Below are 16,689 nucleotides of genomic sequence, written 5' to 3' on the forward strand. Positions count from 1 at the left end.
CTGACTTTATTTTGTCAGAATTCTGACTTTATTTCTCAGAATTCTGAGAAAAAAAGTCAGAATTGTGAGATATAAAATCAGAATTCTGAGATAAAAATTCAGAATTGTGAGGAAAAAAAGTAAAAATTCTGAGAAATAAAGTCAGAATTCTGAGGAAAAAAAACTCACAATTTAGTTGTTTTGTATTTTATTGAGTGGCGGGAATGGGCTTCCATAACATAAAGTAGCTGAATGCATATAGTGCAAGGAAAAAAAAAGTGGCGATTCAGCAGTAAATGTACCATTTTCTTCATTCCATCGGCATACGTTTTCTCTGACCGGATTTCGGTGTTACACTTGTTCAAACTTAAAGGTTTAATAAACATAAAGAAAGCGATTCACTTAAAATCAATTCAGCAGCATGACTAGTTTTTTTATATATTGTCAGAATCTGCTTTGTTCGCGTTTGTGTCTCGCTGAAAGGCGTTTCAACTGAGATGAACACATCGACTGTGGCGGGCATCAAACCCGTGACCTTCCAATTATGGGATGGTCTGTCTGCCTTGGTTTGTGTGTACAAGCTTTTTGCATTACGCTTACTACACACGGTACAGTATATAAAGTAGTTGAACACATATAGTGCAAGAAGGACAAGTGGGCAGGTACTAGTACAACAGAAATGAGATGTAAACTTGGAAAAACAAGTGTGACCATTAAAATGTCCCTCTTGACCGATAATGTAACACATGTAATCCTTGCACATTTCACAGCATTTCACAATGGCTACAACAGAGTTTCTTGCTCTCCTCGCAGAATATAATGGAGCGTAAGATCTCATCAAAAGCTATCCGTCGTCTTTGTCACATCATTAAAGGCAAAATGAAATATAATTCACTTTGATTGGCCCTGGCATCTCCATATGAGAATGTTGAGCACCTTTGAAATGATGTTTCTCTGCGGGGAGCCTTTGAACATGCCCGATTCCTTTCCTGTAAGATCCCGGAGAGGGAGAAATAGCAACGCAGCTGCTATCGACAGGAGGGGCTGCGGCTGGATTTAAGAAAATGTCAGGGCTGTCAGGAATCAAACGCACTCCTCTGTGCGTGAAGAAAGAAGGGATTTGGCTCCGAAGAATAATGTTCTTTTAACGTGAGCGTTTGATCTTGTACAGAATTCAGCTTCTGTACAGAAATCAGCTAATGCTCCGTGTTAAGGAGCTATGGATGAAACTGCATATATAGTATATACCTAGCTGTTCATGTATTTTATGAGAATAAAATAAAAAGATAGGGTGCCAAGAGATGCTTTTTTTCCTTTAGATAGTGTTTTACCAGTGAGGAATCAAAAATGGTGAAACCTGTACTGATTAGCACGCTACATCCTTAGAAATCCTACTGACAACAAGTAACACTTTTACTAATAAGTCACACAACGACCTTCTTGAGCTCACTCAGGCAGGTCTAGAAGTAAATTAACAGTAATTAATGAGCCAATTACCCTCTCTTTATCCCACATGAGACACGTCCATGTCTGTCAAGGATTAAAATGCTAAAATATTTTCTGATGAGCCTCAGAGCTAAACCTAAGCCTAAACCTCAGGGGCTTGTGTGTTTGGAAATGTCATTGTTGTCAAGTGTTTTCAAGTTGTAGGTGAGGTATTGGTAATTAGGTTTGGTGAAATTAATGACCATATAAATAATAGAGATAATTGCACGCCAGCACACACACACACACACACACACAAATGCCACATGCAAATAAATCCTACGAGACCAGTTTATTCCATTAATCAACCCCGCCGAGATAATATCTAAAATTAACACATAGCCCTGCAAAGCCTTGATGAATATCACATACTAATATTGCAATTAACAGATAATTAAGGCAGACAAGAGATGCTTTATCTCATTTGGTCTATTGTATTTCCATTGTTCGCCTTGATTAGGAAAGATTTATCTCTCTGCGAAACCAGACAAATAAGGAATAACTGGGCAGCAGTGCAACTTATTCACAGAATTATGATAAGGGAGACAGAAATGTCCCTGGGTGGTTGTTTGTTTTGACCTGCATGGAATTCAGTATGGGTTCATATATCAGGATTTAGATATAGGATTTAGATGTTCTCCATCTCAGTAATTTATATTAAATTGACTGTTTCTAGCATTTGACCCAGGTCTTTTGTGATGGGAGCCTAATATTTTTACAAATTTTTACATTTCTCATTTCATCCAGGAACTGTGAAACCCCCCAAAATTGTGGGTGTCAGTGAGACAAAGTTTTTCTAAAATCCTGAAAAGTTGCCTTTTTAGTGATATGAGGTTTTCATGGGTAAAAAAAAATATATATATATATATTATGGCTGTGTTCCATTCCACAAAGTAGTCTAATTTCTTATCCTCTGGGGTCTGTTAGGATTAGTTGGGTGTAAAGACCCAGGTGGAGACTATAGGGACTGTAGATGTGTAAACTGTGAAGTGTGGTGTACGTAGATCTGTAAGAGGGCACATGGGAGTGAGCAGCTCAGGGATAGAGTGCACCCTGTGCAATTCGTCATTCTATTTGCAGATATTTTCAACAGTTTGTTTTAGCCTGTTTGGGTGCCAGATGCACAAGGTTTGCCACAAAGGATAATACAGTGCCAGAAAGTTTAGATAATTAAAGTAAAATATTTAAGAGGCAGTTTTTGAACTGACCTGAGGCAATCCTAAGGCTCCATACCACCAGCCAGGTTGAAACAAAAGCAAATACTAAAATAACTTATGAATAAACATATGAATAAATAAATATAATTTTTGCAGATACTATTTTAATAGTCTGGTATCCAGAAAAAGTTAACTTAAGTAGTGTGTGTGGTGTGTAGTGAGTGTTAAATTATTAATGCATTAAGAAGTAAGCAGTATTTTAATGTTGTCGGTCTAACTGCTCAATACTGTTGTGTAGTTTAAACTCCAACAATGCAACATATTTTATGAGCTTATCGTATGTTTTGTAAAACCTTATTCTGCCAAGTAACTAGTAACTCCAGCCGTCAGATAAATGTAATGGAGTAAAAAGTACAATATTTCTCTCTGAAATGTAGTGGAGTAAAAGTATAAAGTCTCGCAAAATGGAAATACTCAATCAAAGTGCCAGTACCTCAGAATTGTACATAAGTACAGTACTTGAGTAAATGTACTTAGTTACTTTCCACCTCTGCTGGTCAGTGACCTTTTGCAGTACTCTTGTTGACCACAAGGGGGTTCTATAAATTACACATAAGACACTTTCAAGACAGAGACTTTAAGACACAAAACCTTCGGGCTGTGCGTGTGTGTGTGTGTGTGTGTGAGATGAGACTGCCCTTCTCAGCAAACATGATAATTTTTTCAGTGCATACAATAAAGAAAGTGATAGATGCAGCCTCGGTGGAGGACGCGTGTCTGTGCACCTTGCATATCAATACTTAAATCATTACCAGCAGCCTCTTCTGGACAAGGAGTGAGGCTGCTTTGTCAGTGGATGCTCAAATGGACCAATTGCCGTCGTAATGGAGCTTGTTTGGCGCTCTCCCCCTGCTTACATCGATCGAGGATGTGTGTGTGTGTGTGTGTGTGTATGTGTGTGTGAGTCGGGGGCGGTGGGGGTTGGTTGTGTGTGTGTGTGTGTGTGTGTGTGTGTGTGTTAAAGCCTTGGCCAGTACAACAAACCTGAAAGGAAACAAGCAAGTGCACTCGTCTTTCTCCAACCTCAACCCGATTAAAGGGAATGAAAAATCCATGGGCTCTCGTTAGATGGGTTTACAGGTGGCTAATGAGCTGATATTTAAAACTTGTCGCTTGGCTACCCTCTCTCTCTCTCTCTCTCTCTCTCTCTCTCTCTGTGTGTGTGTGTATGTGTGTGTGTGTCTCTCTCTTTCTGTCTCTGGCTGCCCTCCAGGACAGAGAACCACGGGGGTCTGTGCTGTGCTGCTCATGTTGGGGTGCCAATATTGCTCTGCATCAGCAAAATGTCAGCCAGGCAGATTTACACACACACAGAGAGACAGAGAGAGAGAGAGAGAGAGATTCCAGACTGCGTATCCCCAATGTCTATTTCCATCAAGCGGAAGGACACATTCAAGATGGCCGACCTTAATTTGACTCCAGCAATATAGGTTTATAATGGGGCATATAACTCCCGCGTACAATTTCGCCCAGATCTGTAATTATGCACAGGGTGGCTGTTCAAGCCCTTTAGGCCTCAGGCTGGTGTGAAAAGTTATACTTGTTGTCCTCATTAAAAATCACCTCTCCTTTTTTTCTTTTTTTTTACCACCGTGTGATAAAGAGGGCAATTCTACCACGAGTCAATGCCTCGTCTTTCATGCCAGCCGCAGCTCTGTGGGCAAAAGCTGTGTCAGGTAGATTGCCCGCGGACCGTAACCACTCTAGTTCCAGTGCAGGAAATATTACCTCGGTAATCTGCAGCAAGAGGCATTTCAGCAGGAAATGGCTCCCTGCGCTGGGCTGTATATATGGCCGGGGTTGAGTCGAGCTCGTAATTCAGTGCGGTCGTTGGCACTTTTCATCCTCTGTCTGCTGGGGCTGGATACTGGCTAAACGACAGTGAAAGCCACAATGGCACTTCCATCGGTGCTTTACGACTGGCAGAGACCCTGGGGCACCATGACTGGAGTGCTAAGTGCGAACATGGCTGCCAATCATTCTGTATTAATCTCCCTGTGATCAGGAGAGACAGCCGACATGAGAGGGAAAGGTGGGGTGGGGAGGAGGCGGGGACCCAGCTGCTGCCCAGGAATGAGATGTGTGTAGGCTCAGAACCTGCTAGTGCCTCACACACACACACACACGCGCGTACACACACACACACACACACACACAAATACACACACACATAGAATAACATACTGAAGGTCAGCGGTCCACAACCTTTTCCGTACCTCGCCACAGTTCGGTGAGATATAAAATTTCAAGGTATATCAATTTATAGACAGCTTGGGCAATGTGCATCAAATTATTGATTGCAGGTTTATAACAAGTCTACTGTGAATAAATATCGGGCCCAGCAATAACGATGAGCTGCTGGTCAAAGGTCGAACCAGCATAGAGATGGTGAACCACTGACAGCACTCTTTTTCCACTACATAAATATACCTTTTCATGCCCATACTGGCACTTTATGTTTTTCCATGATGTTTTTGTCCAGTTAGATTCAATACAGGTATGTTAAATGTGTGCTGGCGAGAAATCCAAACATATTTTGTACTGGCCCATTTTCACAGAATGCTGGCTTGGATTCAGTACACTCCTCTCCTCCACAAAAAAAAAAATAAAAAATGAAAACCAAAGGGTGCTGATGCTGCTCCATGCCATATTACACCAATAGTAGGCCCAGTAAAGATACAAGGTACTTGTGCAGTGGAAAAACTGTATTAGTCATGCATGTATACCTGTTCTAGCATTCTCTCTCTTTCTCTCTCTCGCTCTCTCTCTCTCTCTCTCACACACACACACACACACACACACACACACACACACACACACACATTTTCTATCAAACCTGATGTCAGCTGAAACCCCATTTAAAGATAGCACTTTGTGACAAATCACAAATCAATAATACATTTTCTCATCATTTACAGCTGACACCTGAGCCATGCCATGAGCCATGTACCTGTAAACTTGTATCAAGTTAACCTATTCTTTTCTGCTTCTGGTTTGATGTTACATTATATATGCCAGGGGTCAAAATGTTGTAGGAATAGTGTGACTCCATAAGAGAATTAAAGTATGGTAATTCATGCAATAACATCAACATTCAAGCCTAACTGTTATGGCCTTGGGCTCCATTTCAAGTTTCATTCCAAAATAAGATTGCCACAATTTTAAGTGATACCTACTCTTGAAAATGGTCAATAACCCAAAATGTTGTGGTGCTTAAAAAGAAAACTAGCTAAGTTAAAAAATGTTGTAAAAAAAAAGGTTGAAAAATGGTAACACTTTGACTGGATCCTCTGTATTAGAGCTATTCAACAATGATAGATAATGATTTTTTCCCAAAATGGCAGCAGAAGGTGCCTTGTTTTGGTTTTTAGTTTTAGTTTATTTACACATATTAAAAAAAACAAACAAAAACACATTAAGAGAATTACCGAAGAAAGAAAGGCCAAGATGAGCTTATATCAAAACCTCACCTGATGGATTTTTGTAGGCATATGAAAAGAGAGAAAAGGGTATTTTGGAATTAAACTCCTCCTTTAAAATTAACTTTGTGGTTGAAACCAAAAATCAGATTTATTTTTATGATTTATTTGTAGATCATCGCATGCTCCCAGACAGTGAATAAATCAAAACAGCACCTGTCCCATGCCTGGATTATCCCGCTGTGGGCCAAGGGCAGGCATGCTCAGTACCCCCAATCCATTATGCTACATTGCGCGCCTGCCCCGTTAAGTCATGTACCCACCTCAAAAGATAGGCGAGGCAAACGATACTAAAAATTGCTCAGTGTAGAACTGCTGAAGGCAGCCAAGATAATATGCAAATTTGTATGAGTGCACATCTACAGTTAAATAACAAACTCTAACAAATCTACATGCGACCGCGGGGCTTCTGGGGCCCCGGGCCATGTAACCTGCATGCCATGCTGGTAATCCAGTCATGATCTGTGCTTCCATTTATAGAAGCAGATAACAGAACTGGCTGTGGTGCACTCTACTCTGGGAGAGTTTAACCAAGTGTCACACAAGGTCAGCAGCAAAACAACAAATTCAATGTTCTTTCCACGCCAACAGCCCAACAGATGTGTGTCTCTCACGCCTTGCAGAAAGGAAAATTAGCCATCTTTATCCATCACTGATACCTACTGGTAGGCTATCATCAGCAACCACTAGCAAAACAGTGTAATATGCATTATGTGTAATAAACAATGAACCAAAATCAAGACTTGTGGTAATTTGCCTAATCCTTTACTTATTTCCCAATCTTGCCTTCCTCTGGGTTTATTAAAGGTTTAGGGTTAGGTTTAATTTCAGGGTTAAGGTTTAGGGGTTAGGGGTTAGGGGTTAGGGTTAGGTTGGTTGTTTCTGGATGTGTTACCCAGAGCCCTGACCACAACTGTTTCGAAGAACAGGGCTTTTTATCAGGGCTATCTAAGTTAGGGGTTGGGGTTAGGTCTCATTTAAAACGTTGCAGGCATTTAGTTACTTATGCTGTATTGATTCAATGTATTTATTATATTTATTTGAATCAATGCAGCATAGTAACTAAATTCTCCTACTACTCCTCCTACTAACCCCAATTCTACTACTACTCCTCATCACAGACCATAACACACAAATTATTTTTTTTAAAGACTCTCAAGATTAATAACAAAATTAAGCTAATAAGCATATTTCTAATGTGGTGATTAATGGAAAGTGCCAAATCAGTCAGTCATGTCTTTAATGCATTTCATCCTTGTAAATGTCCTATTTGACGAGACACCTAAGGCACTTTTTGCTAAATATAGAATAGTTACCAGGAGGAAATTTGGGGGAATTTGCCAATGTAGACAGTATTGGGTACACAACCTTCTACACAGATGGGGACTCGCGTCTTCTTTGATACATTGTGTGTGACAACATAACTTATATTTGTTGGTTATCTAGAAAATCATGGCTTGCAGTATCTCACGTCATCTCCCACTGCACTCAAATAAGCTGTCATGATTGCCAAAGCACAGAAAAGACATAAAGTAAGATGAGAGGAACTTTTACACAGTGATAAAGTCTTAGGTCACTGGGGCGTATTTAGTCATCACTTCACATCATCTCCTTAGTTGGTCATATGACAAGCCAGACACAATGTGGCGGAAAGAAACGTCGCAACCTCCCTTGGTGTATTCTACAATTAATTGCGTAGATAGCGTAGACTGGCGGGCCGCCCCAGCTTGGATTGCACGGGAAGTTCGCAAGAGGCGTTTGTGAATGAGATTCACGCTCACATATTGGCCTTTTGTGCGTTGGCGTAGCCTGACGGGGAGGATTTTTTTTTGGTACCGAGCGGAGAGGAGATGCACACGGCACTCGAGTGAGGTAACTATATAAAAAACCCCATTTGTTTTCATTCACTCCCACAACATGGACCCGGGTAGCATTTACAACAACATGCAGATGTTATTAGCCCCTATTCTGAACATGTATTGCGGAATTACAAATAAGTATTGTGCTTTGTAGCCTATCAAGCTAATTTCCTGTGAATCGTCTGCTAGCTAACGTTAGCTATTTGGAATGTTGCCGACTAGTCTGGACTCTGGAGCGCTTGACGTTTTCAAGCTAACGTTAGCGTTAGCTTGTCTCAGCGTAACAAGACAAAGAGGGGCTTTGCTTTGAACGTATATCTTTGCTAACTTGCCATGGCCCGGTGTGGATATTTAACGAGCATCGGCTGGTGATTTCATCATTGTTTTAAAACGCTGCCGTTTGTCGGGGCGTTTCAATGACGAAGGAACGCATTGGCAAGCTAGTTTATGCGCACCACGTGCAGTAGTACTGAGCAGCGAATTATAATGGGCAGCAGTGCTTGTTTAGCTCGTTAGTCGGCCTAATAACAACGTGACTTCCTTAAAGGCCGGGCTTACTACTTCACTGAGCTGTATATAAAATAAAGCTGCGTGCATTTTATCCTAATCAAACCCTCTGGGGTGGGTGGAACAGCTTGCTCTCATGTGGAACCCACTCCTGTGCTTTTTGTCATGCACTCAGTGTAGGAAATTTGACATTTGAGTTACTTTTGTCCCACCTGAATATATGAGTATGTCGTAAGTGGTTGTTACCATGAATGAGTTGCTTTTTGCTTGATGGTTACAACTCCATATTAAAAGATGAGCCTCATCTGGACCCAGCATGAGTAAATGCATGTCTTATGATTGCCCAGACGTGTGTAACGTCATCACTGCAGATGCCAGGAAAAGAAAGCAGGGGAAATTCCAGCCGTTAGGGGCATTTATTGGCACAGTTGCAATACGCAATTTCAGCATTAACACATTTAACAAAATGTAACTAATACCACTATTGATCGCACCATGGTTCCTAAGTAGGACTTGGAATGGAAGTGGAATGTGCTTTATTTTTTTAAGAATTGGAGAAATAAACTGGTGACCTGTGTAACAGGTTCATCTTGTATAATTGTGGTACTTGGAAATGGTTACTGTTAAAGTAAACACTGCTGCAGCTACTGCTGGGTTTGCAGGCTCTGCCCTGTGGAGATAGTGGTGGTAGTACTTGATTGGCAGTGGGGACTTTGGGTTGATGTCTCCCATTAGGCTACCTGAGATTCAGTCAGATGTTAGTCTTTAATTCAGTAGCACAAGGTAAGCACTCAGAGGAACTGAGAGGCTGACTGTTCACTCTGTCCAAGGCCAACCACAGCATGTGTAGTTGAGGAAGGAAATGGCAACAGCACAAGTGCTTGAAACAGAAAATGAGCAGCTGCTTAAAGGGAAATCAGATAAGGGACTGGTTTGCCAGAGCGTTACTGACAAGATCATAAGATTATTCATCCACTGCATGGTCATTTTGACTCATCGTCTTCAGTTAGTATACTTTTTCAGATTTGTATATTTTATGCTTTTCCTACTCAAATGTTTACCTAATATATTTTGAACTTGTAATAGACTGGATGCCTTTGTATGTGGTAATAAGTAATTATGGGTATTTAATGGTGCTTTTGCACATCTGGATTTCGGTATTAATAAATGTGTTACTTTTGGTGTATTATACAATGTGCCTTCCCTTTTTTCTTTAAAATGGCAAGGTGAACTGATATGCTATGAAATCACTGTAGCTGAAAATTTAGGCGACCAGAATTCTCACATGAGGTTTGTCGGTCACATACTCCGAGCAAACAGTTCTGCATAGTATGCAATACCATACCATGAAGTAGACCAAATCATCTGCCTGTATTTGAGTAATTAAGTTTTTCAATCAGAATGCGGTTAGATTTTTTGAATGTCGAAAGCTGCTGGCAGAAACAAATTTTTCCTAATCAGCAGTTATGTAACTAACCTAAATGGGGAAAACATGGCATTTTCTAACCCTAACTCAACATGGCATTTACTGAACATCTATATAGACACAATTTACTGGGGCTGCTTTCATGGAAAAGCTGCCCCAGTAAATTGTCTCTATATAGCCTAGATCTTCAGGTCAAAGTTAGTAAACTGCGTCTAAGGTTGTACTCAACATCTTTTTGCTTGGTGAGAAAAGTGCGGCCCATTTATTGAGATGCCTGGCTCACGCTACAATATTGATCTGGTACCTCCTATAAAAAAAGGTGCCACAGATGTGATTGTCAGTGAAAGGAAACCTGCAGTAAACCAAAATAAAGCATCTGATGTTGATTAAACTAAAGTTAATTAGGTCTGACTCATGCCATGTTTGGGATGCATACCAATGTTGATTTTCAAGGTGGAACATCCTGGTATCAAGTGTTGCCTCTCCTTAACCCGAGGCTTACATGAAAGACAAACAAGTATTTACATTCCTACCATTTCATAGATTGAAATTGGTAGGACTACAATGAAATTATGAAGCTACTATGGATGTGAAAGCTAAAAGATGAGTCAATAAATGCACAATAAAGTCAATCTCCAGTTCATTGTCATTGTACAAGCTTCACCTGTCTTAATAATATCACAGATAAGAATCTTAGCTTTCTGGTTCCTAGCGTAGCGAGACAGTGTGTGTCAGTGTTTAACAATATTGATCTAAGACAATAGGAAGAATATTTAGTTATTGTGTAACTAATACACAGTTTTAGGGTGTTTGCTTTAAAGGGAGAGTTAGAAATGAGAAAATATCATGCTACTCTACTGTGTGACTCTCAAGTCAAATTAGTTGTATATTTTACGCCTTCATGTGTCTAGACATTGCTGCACTAAGATGAATAATGCAGGTCTTAGTTCAAGATTAGTTGAGATTGGCACTGTTTAAATCAGATGCTGTTAAGATCAAAGTAGTGCTAATTATGCTATCCTTAACTTGCTTTTTAGGACTGCAAAGTTCCTCACTGGACCCGCATGGTATAGGACAGGGGTTCAGTGAAGGTTTAAGCTGAATAGTGACGATTCTTCATAATTGTGTTTCAGTTGTGTTTTGTCTTCAAAATGTTAGGTTATTTAATCTGCTATGTACACAAAAATAACTTCAAAGTCACTGCAAACAGCCTAGTTATTTCCTAAATTAATTTATCACTTCCAGAACCAGGCTACATACCAGTGCAGCTTCATGATTGCAGCACAGCTTGCAAGTAGAACTTAAAGATATTATGTGGAGATTTACATTATATCATTGTCAAATGAATTGTAAAACGCCTACGGTACTACATTAATCAATGTGTTCCTTTTGTAGTGTAGTGTACAGGATAGGACTTCCAAGATTTATATTCCAAGAAGTGTAATTGTATGAATGTGAAGCGGGGCAGTGCTGAAAAAGAGCGTCCAGGCTCAGCGAATCCTTCCCTGCCTAAATAAATGTTCAAAAAGAGTAGATGGTGCTTCGTGGGTTCATCTGTTAGGTATATTACAACGGAACCAACTCCTTCTTTCAACTCATGACTCGTTTGTGTTTTCGCATTGGCTGGCTGTGCTCGTTAAAAATCCTGAATAAGCTTACTTACTGTATATTTAATATTTTACGAATGGGTTTGCTGCTTACTTTTGGATTACAGGGAGTTACAAAGAAAGCATCCACAGCACAACACATGAAAGGTCATGTCCTGGCTTGGGGTTTCAGTTGAATAAGTATGCAGTCCAGGTTTCCTTGAATTCTCTACTGTTTCACTAAGGTGCACAGAGGACAGAGGCATGTGGGCATTATATCTAGCTACCTAGCTGCCTAAATCACCTCTTAATGCCAAGATTGGGCCTCAACCAGCAGTACGATGAAACAACACTCTCTTGCCCCCATGGTATTTTTGCTTATGTAAGTGGTTGTATGTTGTTTGTTTATATGTTTGTCATTATGCTGCTTTCTTGCGTAGGTCTCTCCTGAAAAAGAGCTTTTTAATCTCAACGGGACACCTGGTTAAATAAAGGTTAAAAATGGCCTTTGTGAGTAAATTTGTCTGCTGGTATTACATCTAGCCACCCATCTGCCCTAATAGTCCTTCAATGCTAGGGCTGGGCCTCATTCAGCATTTTGATTAACTAAGAAGTGTTAAACTAAATAGCCCTTGTGCATACATTTGTCTCTTGCTGGCTTCCACAGGGTCTCACAGGTAATGGGCAAATGGAGCTGACAAGCGTTTGAAATCCGCCCTAGATTAGGGATCCACCTCCCTCTAAAACAAACAAACAAACAAAAACTTAAAGGCATGGCACTATGTAGAAAGACCGTTTCACTGGTCTTTTTTACATGGATTTTAAAAACACAAAACTCCCACCTCGACTCCTTTAATTAATAGTCCTATAGTAGTATTAGTCCTAATCAGAGGAAGGTGCTCTGGCTGCCACCCCCCCCCCCCCCCCCCCCTTCTGTAGTGAGTAGCCGGTCAGATGGTTGATTAACTCTGATCCCAGAAACAGCTCCCACACTGCTCAAACACACACACACATCCCCTCCCCATCTGCCCCCCCTCCTCCCCGTACAAATTAGTTACGTCACTTGACTCAAAAGCCTCAACACATTCAACCTGTTCCTTATGTTAGCTCAGAGGAGAAGACGCTTTGAACCTGTGTCAGTCTGGCCCGCTCGTCTAATTTCTGACCTAGAGGTAAGCGGCGGTGCTCTCTGTTTTCTCAAGGTGTTGTTTCTTTGCCATCTACACAGCGTGGTTCCCTGCTGATAATTCTGTTTACTTGTCTGTGGGTATTGCCTTGCGGTCCTAACCTCTTTTGCGCTATGATGAACTTGCTTCCAGGCTACAGAGCATTAGCCGCGCACCTGCGTCCTGCCCCAGTGATCTCGCGCTATTCTGCATTGCACCTGCCTGATTCAGCCTGAGGAATTTGAGCCTATCCACAGCATCTTTCTTCAGTGATCTTTCAAGGGGCTAAATGATTCAGTGGCTACAGCCTAGAAAACTTGACCTTCATGCGGTAGGATGTCTGTTGTTGTGTTGTTATGGAGTTCAGGGAGGTTGTGGCCTATTTACGGTGACTCTGAACCTGTATGTGTCATGGTAGCCAACAGCCTTGCAATTTCATGCCCCAAATGGAAGTAGGCCATTGTCTGAAAGACATGGTTTGTCTGCCTGTTTGCTAGATAGACTTGTTTTCAGTGCACAGGATACTTTTTAATATAGCATATTTTTCTTAAGGCATGCATTCCAAGACCATTATGTGCAGTGGTACTGTATGTGCAGTGGATGTGTGCATCTTAAGATGTAATGTAATTGATGTGAAGGTCTTGTTCCTCAAAGCTTTTGTGGCTACCCAGCAAGGATATGATAACAAATGTGTGTTTGCAATTCTGTAATCTCAAAAAGGAGAAAGCACATGCTGGAAATGAAATGGCAAATACAATGTCCAACAGTTTGACTCTTGGTCATCTTGAGTGTTTTCCACTGTTAATTCTGAAAGCTTTTTTGAGAAGCAATTCATTCTGTATGACTTGGAAAGATCTGCCTTTTTTTTTAACTTGGCTTCAAATTCGGTCATTTGTTGACAAGTGTGCTGGAGTCGAGTCATATGGAAACATACTGTATGTTTCTTTGCCTACCAACTGTCTACTGAGTAAGTCTGATATAATGAATGCTATCAGGCTAGCTGTTAAAAGATTAGGGCTCCCTACATTTCTATGAATGTGCCAGGTTCTTTGAGTCAGGAGATTTGTAATGGACCCACCGCACAGCTTATGACAGATTCCATAGAATTGCTGCTTTTGATCAGAGGATTGCTAGTTTGACCTGTCGAAATGACTACCTTGATCAGTGTTTTCACTGTAATTGCTTTGTAGCAGTAGTGGGTGGTTGTAACAGTTGATTTTCGTTCCACTACTGTCCATGTTATGACAAAAGTACTATGTCTAAACACTAGGCGTATAGTTGTTTGTGTGTTTTGAAGATAGCTGAGCTAAGCTGTAATGATTTCACGGCAGTGGTGGTAACCGTCTGGCTATGCTGCCCCACCGATGCTGAATTAATACCTAGGAAGCATTAATCGGTAAGCTGAAAATAATACTCAAATTATTATTTTTCCAGCTGTCTCCAGTGTTTCTGGATGTTTCCTTCTTGTTAGGAAGCTTGCACACTTGTTCCATCTGTCCCTTAGCTTCCTGCTTCCCATGCTTTGACAATGGATCATGGTCCTCCTAGATCCCCACAGACCATCTGGTGTGAGTTGGGTCCATGTGGCAGCAGACATCTGCCCTTCCTTGCTTCCTTCGGGCCTTAGTAAGACAAACTCCATCCTGACATGCCTGTATTCATTTGGCTCAACGACAAATTAATGCTTGTGTTTTAGACTCCCACAGCTCTTTGTCATTTGGCTCTTTGGTTCAGTCGTATGTATCGAAAAGTGGAGGCTTAATAGTTTTTGATGTATACAGCACAGCCCTGGGAAACTGCCTTTACTTTTGTGAGGATTTATCACATTTCAGAAGCTCATAGGCTTTTTGCCTGCTTGGGAAACTATCTTCTGTGCATTTATCACATTTCAAATGCTCAGAGGCCTTTGTCTTTACAGTTGTAGTAATCCAATTTGCCCTGCTTAAAATCTTTCATGTGAAGGAAAATGCTTATTCAGAATCATCCATGTGAAAGTGCCACAGGCCTTTACAGTTTACTTACTGGTTTGGCACTGGACCATGCACCCTCTTGACTTTTGGTCAGTGCCGTCCATGCAGAAATGCAACAGCCAACTACTCCCTCAGATTGCCCCATACTCATACATGCGGGGACTGCACTAGCAGGGATATTTTTGGCTTATGATTGGATACAATTAGATTTTTGTTGCATTGTGAATTTTATTTGGTGGACTGTGGTTTCTAGCCTAATTATTTACGTTGCCTGTGTGACAGTTACTTTTATTTATTTATTTCACTGGAAGGGTTCAGCTTAGTAGAGTAAAATCAACTTCAAAAGTTTACCGTTATGACTGCTACACCAGATATAAACCATTTGACTTCAGAAGTAGATTTGATGCTTCATTTGTTCCCCCCCAGCCCTGCAGACACTGGCCTGTTGCTGGGATGAGCAGGAAGGGTATGGCCATGTGAGAATCATATGAAGCAGCTTAAGGGCCTTAGTCAGTTCTTTTATCATGTGTTCAAAGATGAGTGAAAGAGGAAATACATGGTTGCTACAGTCATAGACAAACTGGAAGAGCCGTGGGAGTTTAAACTAGTTTGGAGAGTTATGGAGAGTCATTTATAGCAAAAGGTTCCAGAAATAGCATAGAAATTTGTTTGTATTATTTTTTCAACAGTATAATATCAACCTAGGCTGCTAGGAAACAGTTGGTAGTTATTTTTTGAAGGAATTACTACCAAATAACACATTTCTGCCTATGTAAGTCCCAAGTGGTTTGCTAGTTTTGCTTGCTAAACAGCTATTTGAACAAAAAACTCTAAATATAGGCAAATATTGGCCGTGCTATATGTCATGTCATTTGATTAGCAAAATATGTGGGAATTGTGGATGTAAAGTTCTTTGTAACACTGTTTTGAAATATGCTGCACAAATTAGGTTTATTATTATATAGCCTAAGGAATAAGGAATGCACGTGCTGCTGAGATTGTCCCATCCTTACACACTACACTGCTACATCTGTGGTAGCTGTATAACAGAAGGGTTAAAGCCTTATCGTCATGCCTAGGTTTTTAGACTTTGTTGTCATTGAACATACTTCAGCTACTGAGATAATTCTGAGATAATGGGGCTCCTGAAAGCTGTTCTCTTAATCTTTATGTGTAGGCACACAATACATATTTGCCCAGAGTTCAAGTTCCTCGTGGCTGTTTGGGACAAATATTACCCTATGTAAACCAGTTAATGGCTTGTTATATGAACACCTTGACTGAGGAGTGGTTTATTCTTCATTAGCAGTATTTATCCAAAGAAATTCTCACACACACAGACATACACACACACACACACACACATCTAGAGGCATATCTGTTGGACAAAGCCAAGGGCGTAGGTTTGATTTTGACATTGGTAGGGACACAAATGGGGGAGGTCCGGAGGGGATGTAACCCCCACTGGAAGCTGAGGCATTTTACATTTATGATAGACTTCTGACCGCCATTTCATGTCATCTAGATCAGTGATTCTCAACCTTTTTCATATCGAGGACCCCTAGTTTAGTCCACATTAGAGCCATGGACCCCCATTTGATGAGATTTTGTCTCTCGGACCCAAATCTGAGAATACTTTTATTGTTAGATATGATTTTGATCCAGAATCCCTTGACTGTCTGTACTGTAGGTAGAGAGATAACAGTGAAACTAAGATCAAAACAGTCATTCTTCTACATTCTGTAATTGTGTTAACTATTTGTAAATTAAATAATGCTGAAGTTTAACAATTCATCAATTTGCTGGGGACCCCCTGGAACCCCCTCAAGGGCCGCTGGTGGTCCCCGGACCCCACGTTGAGAACCACTGATCTAGATAGTTATGGTAGCCAATACACTCATTAACAGACACACAGACACAGGGGTGTAGCACATAAATGAATCCTTTACTCAAATTTGCCAGCTGAATGGGACTTTGAAGAGCACATTTTGTTTTAAGGCAGGTACTGTAGTACT

At 40.7% G+C, this 16,689-nt stretch overlaps 1 protein-coding gene across 1 annotated transcript in view; it reads left to right on the plus strand.

Annotated features, from left to right (window-relative positions):
• The first annotated feature begins 7,984 nt into the window (after positions 1-7,984).
• slc39a10 (solute carrier family 39 member 10) overlaps positions 7,985-16,689 on the plus strand; it is a 36,053-nt gene continuing 27,348 nt past the window's right edge. Inside the window, exon 1 of the mRNA XM_071897849.2 lies at positions 7,985-8,032. The gene's annotated coding sequence lies outside the window, so the exon portion shown is untranslated. The remainder of the gene's footprint in view (positions 8,033-16,689) is intronic.

Source organism: Centroberyx gerrardi, chromosome 10 (assembly GCF_048128805.1).
Source record: "Centroberyx gerrardi isolate f3 chromosome 10, fCenGer3.hap1.cur.20231027, whole genome shotgun sequence".
In the NCBI taxonomy this organism is placed as follows: Eukaryota; Metazoa; Chordata; class Actinopteri; order Beryciformes; family Berycidae; genus Centroberyx; species Centroberyx gerrardi.